We start from the raw sequence: 8,108 nt of genomic DNA on the forward strand, positions 1-8,108 counted from the left end.
TGGTCAGGTCTGGTATGGCGGTGTTATCCAGTCACAGTATAGCGGTATTGGTCAGGTCTGGTATGGCGGTTTTTCCAGTCACAGTATGGCGGTATTGGTCAGGTCTGGTATGGCTGTATATGTTAAATGAGCATTGTCTGAAGCTTTTACCTACCAATCATATGACGAGAATCACTACAGGCAATATGCAGATCATTTAATGTGCCAACTTGTTTATATATTTAAAAAATTTTAAAATCACGTAGAAAAAAAAAAAAGATTTAGCCAATGTATGTGGCCGAAACTACACATTCATTTCTTCCCCAGTAGCTGGGAAGTGGGGGGGGGGGGGGCCCTCTTGGAAAGTTTGCTATGGGGGCCCAGCCATTTCTAGTTATGCCCCTGATCTGCAGGGGGGTATACCTGGCTACAAGCATATCTGGCTACATGAGGTGGGGCTTATCATGCTACATCAGGGCATATCTTCATATCTGGTTGCGAGGGGAGGGCATACTTTGCTATAATTGGCAATATTTGGCTGCAGGAGTTACATCTTGCTACAAGGGGCATACAGTATATCTGCAGGGGTGTATACCTGGCTACAAGGGGCATATATTGCTGCAGTGGGCACATCTGAATATAAGGATGCATATCTGGCTACAAGAAGCATTGCCTTGAGCTATAAGAGACATATCTGGTTACAGGGGGCACTATTATTGTGGAAGGGGCATTATTAATGGCCACAGAGGGCACTATATCTGACTATAGGTGGCATTATTACTGACTACAGGGAGCATTGTTACTGAGAAAGGGGGCATTATTATTTGAAGTTACTTGGCTACTTGGCTTCTGTAATTAGTGTAAACTAACAGTTGCAACAATACTGTATAGCATACATACACACATATACACATACAGATAAAGGTGTTCTGTGTCCTAAACAGCCTCCTCCATGGGTCACTGTCCACAAGGGTATTAAAGCAAATGTCCTGATCCTTTTTCATGAAATTTCCCATTTGTATAGTGATCTCATAGAGACATATCGGCCGTTCTACAGCCAGCGATGATATGATGGAGGGGTTCTTCAGTGGGCAGATGGGTAGTTTTATGACTTTGCAATATGTGATAGACCTCAAACTCCGAAGCAAAATAAGTGACACCAAAGAAGCAAAATAAAGACACAACACATTGTAATTAGGTGTCAAATGATTGTAATTTTATTTAAAATAATATGACACCGAAAATGACCCCCAACTCACAAAGAGTCACCCTCCAGCACTCAGGCGAGGAAAAACCCCCTGTGGGGGAAACCTCGAGGGAGCCATGGCTGGAGAGTTGCCCCTCCTCTGGGCTTAGAGGGTAACACTAATATAAAATAATTTCAGAATGTGTATGTTTTATCTGGAAAAAGCAGGATAAACTGGAGAAAGGGGGCCTCACCATGGATTCATTGGGGGCTAATGTCAACCCTACCACTGATAGCATAAGTGGGTGAGTAGCTCTCTCCCTCTTGTCCCATCTGGCACAAATGAATCTTGAAGACAAATTCATCTAATTTGTTTATAGATGTTATTGGTGCCTCCTGCAGACTCTTGTATATCACGCTAGGTGTTAAGGGAGTGTTTCCTCTAGTTACTGATCTTACAGGGGGTCTTGTCCTTCCCCAATATGAGGCAAATAAATCCTCCTGATGTTATGGGCCCCTAATTTGCCTCTAGATGTTAAAAGGGGTTATCTGGGGAGCTGAAAAGACATTTCCACCATTACCAGCATCTCACTTCCAGTTCAGACTCATCTCATTCCAACATCTTCTGACCTGGCAAAGGTCTGAGACAGTAGATCAGGTACTATGGTGTGATCACCACATGTGGGTGAAACTCACCGCCAGCAGTGGTCAATGTACGCGCAATGTTGTGATGACATAGGCAACATTGTTTGTACATTGGCCGCCACTGGTTTCACCCGCATGCGGCAATCACAACAAAGTACCTGGCCCACTGTCTCAGGCCGCCTCCGTTTTGCCAGGTAAGAAGGTGCTAGTGTGAGAGGAAATCAAACCAGAAGTGAGAAGCCAGCGAGGAAGGAAACGCCTTTTTAGTTACCTAGATAACCCCATTAAGGGCACCTCCTTCAGACCCTCTAGGTGTTCTTAGAGTCTAGTCCTCCTATCTCTGATGGTAAAAGGGGGCTCCTCCTTCCCCCATATGTGGTAAATATATCCTCCGGATGTTATGGGCGCCCCATTTACCACTTGATGTTAAAAGGGGGTTATCTGGGGAGCTGAAAAGATATTTCCACCATTACCAGCATCTCACTTCCAGTTCGGACTCATCTCATTCCAACATCTTCTGACCTGGCAAAGGTCTGAGACAGTAGATCAGGTACTATGGTGTGATCACCACATGTGGGTGAAACTCACCGCCAGCAGTGGTCAATGTACACGCAATGTTGTGATGACATCGGCAACATTGTTTGTACATTGTCCGCCACTGGTTTCACCCGCATGCGACAATCACAACAAAGTACCTGGCCCACTGTCTCAGGCCGCCTCCGTTTTGCCAGGTAAGAAGGTGTTAGTGTGAGAGGAGATCAAACCAGAAATGAGAAGCCAGCGAGGAAGGAAACGCCGTTTTAGTTACCTAGATAACCCCTTTAAGGGCACCTCCTCCAGACCCCTCTAGGTGTTGTGAGTGTCTATTCCTCCTATCTCTGATGGTAAAAGGGGGCTCCTCCTCCCCCATGTGTGGTAAATGTATCCTCCGGATGTTATTGGCGTCCCATTTACCACTTGATGTTCCGGACGCCTCCTCCTCCAGACAGCTCCAGATGGTCGGGTGTCTTCTCCTCACTCTGGCGGCGCTGTGTTACCTAGATTGGATATATAACAAGCAATGTGTTAATAATGACAGGTTACATACATAGGCTCCATATGAATATACAGTCAGGATAAAAGTGATCTGAGGTGTGATGGGATTTTGGGTACTCACCTTTACTCCTCCGTGGTGGCGCAGCAGCAGAAACAGCGCCCGCAGTCTATAAGGGAAAGAGAAAAACCAGCATGACTTTCCTGAGATCAGACCTGTCAGCAGTGATGGGGAATAGACATTATACTGGAGAGAGGGGACTCAGTGCTATCCTAGTGGGGGAGATACAGGCGGCACCATGTCACTTGTATGTCTGTATTATGTACATGAGGCCTTTCATGGTTATTATATGTGACTGATAATATAATATATAGTGATGACATGAGGATATACAGTGCAGCTATAGAGGTGTGTTATCATGTAAGTGTATCATCCCTTATATTTACCTGGATAAGATGGATCTCCTTCTGCTGCTGCTTCTGCCGAGGAGAAATGACCAAGAAATGGAGGGAAATCAATGGTTAGTGTAGGGAAATCAGAATTTCTGAGCACATTATATAGAAACAATGCTCTTTTACCAGCTCTATTCACACCTGCAGTAATATACTGTTCACCATTACACACAATAGAAATTAGACTTCACCTGCAAATAGAGCCCCCCCCCCCCCTCTCTCTATATACAGGATGGTACATAACAATTCCTTGCTTCACAATGTTATAAGTTTTGTTTTATTACCTGGGGATCTCCATGGCCGTCCCTTTGTCCTCGTCGTCCTCCTCTTCTTCTCTGTGTATAGAACGTAAATCATCTCATATATAAATATATTCTTATATTACACATTAAATATTTTATTGTAAAGAAGGTGATTGCAATAGTAATGTAGTGAGCTGTACACTGCTCTATACAATGACCATATAGTACTGTATATTACGGGTACAGCCAGCTAAAGTATAAAGTGTATGGGGACCTTAACAACTAAGTCCCAGTGTCAGCAGTTTGTAATGTGAATAAATGCTGTTATAATAAATAGAAAAATATGATTCTCTGTCTAACAACAGCGCTTCCTATCCTGCCCTCCTGCCGCTTCTCTCTCTATACAGAATGGGAAAAAAATAAACGTGTATTCACAATTTCACAATACTATAAGCTTTGAGCCCTCACCTGGGGATGTCCGCAGCCGCGTCATCTTCCTCATCGGCGCCGATTTCACTGTGTAGAGAACATAAACAAGCTTGTATATATATATATATATATATATACAGTATATATATATATATATATATATATATATATACACACACATCCTGTCTTCCTGCTGCTCCTCTCTCTATACAGTATGGTAAAAAATATAATAACATGTATTCACAATACTATAAGCTGTGAGCCCTCACCTGGAAATGTCCGCAGCCGCGTCCGCTTCCTCGTCGTCGTCGATTTCACTGTGTAGAGAACATATACCAGTGTGTGTATGTATGTATATATATATATTATATATATATATATATATACACACACACACATCTGGTCTTCCTGCCGCTTCTCTCTCTATACAGTATGGGGAAAAAAATGAATATGTATTCACAATACTATAAGTTTTGAGCCCTCACCTGGGGATGTCCGCAGCCGCATCATCTTCATCCTCTTCGTCAGTCTCACTGTATAGAACATAAACCAGCTTGTGTGTATAAATATATATAGACATTTATTAGGACCGGTGTAAATCCAGCAGGACCTGTACCTACCACAAGGCAGCTGCAGAAATCTACAAGTGCTCCGCAGCAGGTGTAGGTTTCTGCCTGATTTTTTCCTGTCTTTCAGCATAAACCATGATAAATTAGTAGCAGATGGAGGCCACAGCTTTTTTGTGCCCCTTTCCCAGGGCTGCACATATATAAAAGCCCTATACCACTGAACGATTATCGGCCGTATTCCGCCAATATTGGCTGCTACGGCTGATAATCGTCCCATGGAATAGAAAGCAAAGGTCAGCGACATTGTTTAGGTCAGCTGATCGTTGCGTTGTTTGTCTTTCAAACATGTTGGAAAACAAACAAACAAAATAACAGCGATATGCTGCCGTCGCACCATGGAACAGGAGTGGTGGCAGCAGACCGCCACTATCTGCTATGGGCTGCCCGGACGATCTAGCAATCACCCCGGGCAGCCGCCCCCCCCCCCATGCAGCTCCCCGCTCTGACAGCTCTCGTTTGCTCCTCTGCATTGCCCCGTGGAATAGGAGCTTAAATCTGCCCCATAGTTTTTGGGGATGTGTAAATATACTTAGGTGAGTTTGGGGCGGAAAACACAGATATAAATGAATATTGTCAGTCTATATCATGTAGATGGATGATCGTATCTCCGCTGCTTCTTCATACTTACACGATGGTCTCCAGGCTCGGGATCCAACCGTGCAGCAGGTACTTGTCGTCTCTATAACAGAGAACATAGGGTTGGTTAGGATGATTGCTACTTGGTCCCATTTGAAACTTTCAGAAAATATTATTTATTATGACATCTCAATAAGAACATGACTTCCATCACTGATATTTATTAACCCCTTGTCGTCACTGCCAGCCGTCCCTTAAAGGGTTATGTGCACATTGAGGAATAGATAAGGAATTTGAAGCAGGATCCACTCTTAAGGTGCGTTCACACTATGAAATCTGTGCAGATAACCCGCCGCATATTCTGCCGCTCGACCCCCATCACCGTCCGTGTCATCCCCGAAAGAATTGACATGTCATTCTGGGCCACATATGATCGCTTTTTATTCTATGCTTTTATGGGGTGAAGCAAGTTTAAAAAAAAAAAAAACATTGTAAAAATGATTTTTTTTTATTTTTTTTGCTGTTTTAATGTCGTGTAATTACCTGAATATCCACGGGGCATCCATCACGACCATCCTCCACCTATTACATAATTAAAAAAATAAATAATTGCATATTATAAAGGGGATATTAGTCGGTCCTCCAAGTGCTGCATGTTGGGGGAGGTTTTATAGAAACGTGTACATTGGAAATCCACTGGCCCAGATTTATTAGACCAGATGATCTGACTATAAATGCGCTGTTAGCACTGGGGATTTGGGTTGGAATGTTTTTGTGACAATTTTGCACAAAATCTTGGTTAAACTATGTATAATGTACCTTATGTGAGTTCACCTTTAAAAAAAAAAAAAGTCTTCTTACTTTTTTATATTAAACCAATGGACATTATTTAAAGGGGTTATCCAGCGCTACAAAAACATGGCCACTTTTCCCCCTACTGTTGTCTCCAGTTCTGGTGTGGTTTGCAATTAAGCTCCATTTACTTCAATGGAACTGAGTTTCAAAACCCCAACCAATCTGGAGACAACAGTAGCGCTGGATAACCCCTTTAAAATACCCAAGGGATGTTGCTAGGCCTCAGATCCCTCCTGGGTACCTGTAAGTGTCTTATAGATGTGGCCTTAACCTGTAAGGTGCCACTGCTTCCCTAGCTCCAATCCAAAGCCAGGAGTGGATCCGGCAGGTAGGAGACTATAAGCGCTTCCCTTATTGTACCCATTACTTTGAATCCACTTCTGGTTTTTGGCTCAAAACTGCAATGGTAGCTTTCCAAAAAACTGGCATGTGTAAAGCCAGCCTCAAAGAGAAACCAGAGAATCACATGCTCTGCTATGGGGAAAAACACCACAAAAATAAGACACAAGAAAAACACATCATTTAAACGAAATGCTGCAAGGTTTGCTAGAAAACAATGGAAGTAACGTAACATTAAAGGGGTAGTTCAGCAAAAAAAAAAGAAAAAGTTCTTTCAAATCAACTGGTGCCAGAAAATGCCAGAGATTTGTAATCTATGAAAAAATCTCAAGTCTGCCATTATTTATCAGCTGCTGTATGTCCTGCATGATGTGCTTACTAGTCTGGAGAGCAGGAGAGGTTTTCTATGGGGATTTGCTGCTGCTCTGGACAGTTCATGACATGGACAGAGGTGGCAGCAGAGAGCCCTGTGTCAGATTGGAAAGAATACACCACTTCATGCAGGACATACTGCAGCTGATAAGTACTGGAAGAGTTGAGATTTTTTAAGTAAATTACAAATCTCTGGCACTCTGTGGCACCTGTTGACTTGAAAGAATTTATCTTTATTTTTCAGCTGAATTACCCCTTTAAAAAAAGAAAGCTCCAAATGCTGTTTTTCATAGGTTTGTTTTTTAATACGTGATCCCCCTGCGAACATGTCTATGTGACTGATTATATTACTATAATATATTTTATTATGAGATACTTACTCCAAATCCTCCAGACGCTCATCGATGTCGTCGCTGCTGTTGGTGATAGAATAGAGAAGATGGTAAGAACCAAACACACATTAGAGACATCAGTTTTCTGGCAGAACTTCACCAATAAGAACGGAGTAGAAAGGATTGTTCAGCAAACAGTTTTTTTCTTTCAAACCAGCTGGTGCCAGAAAAGTGCCAAGATTTATAGATTGGTAATTTACTTCCATTAAAAAATTCCAGTTCCTCCATTACTTATCAGCTGCTGAATGTCCTGCAGGAAGTGGTATTCTTTCCAGTCTGGACAGCAGGAAGGTTTTCTAGGACATACAGCAGCTGATAACTATTGGAGATTTTTTTTAATAGACATAGAAATAAAAATTACAAATCTCTGGCACTTTCTGACAACAGTTGATTTGAAAGATTTTTTTTTTTTTGCTGAAATACCCCTTTAAAAAATAAAAATAGAAAATCTCCTAACACTGTAACTTTAATAGGCTTGTTGTTTAAGACGAGACTATGAGATACTTACTCCCAATCGTCCGAATCCTCCGCGATGTCGTCAATGTCGCTGCTGTTAGTAATAGAATAGAGAAGATAGTGAAAACCTAAGACACATTAGAGACATCAGTGATGATCGGGGTTCTATAGGGGAGGAATTATAGGGTCACACAAGTTTTACATTTTTAGTTTTACATTTAAATAAAATGCTTCAAATTTTGCTAGAAAAAATACAACTAATGTAAATTAAAGGGATAATTCAGCTAAAGTTTTTCTTTCAAACCAGCTACCAGGGATTTGCTACCGCTCTGGGTAGTTCTTGTCCCAGACTAAGATGTCAGAGAGCAACAGACTGGAAAGAATACACCATTTCCTGCAGAACCTACAGCTGCTGAGAAGTACTGGAAATGTTTTTAACAGAAGTGAATTACAAATTTTTGGCACTTTCTGGCTACAGCTAATTTGAAAGAATTTTTTTGCTGAATTACCCCTTTAAAAAAAA

This window comes from Dendropsophus ebraccatus, chromosome 13 (assembly GCF_027789765.1).
Source record: "Dendropsophus ebraccatus isolate aDenEbr1 chromosome 13, aDenEbr1.pat, whole genome shotgun sequence".
In the NCBI taxonomy this organism is placed as follows: Eukaryota; Metazoa; Chordata; class Amphibia; order Anura; family Hylidae; genus Dendropsophus; species Dendropsophus ebraccatus.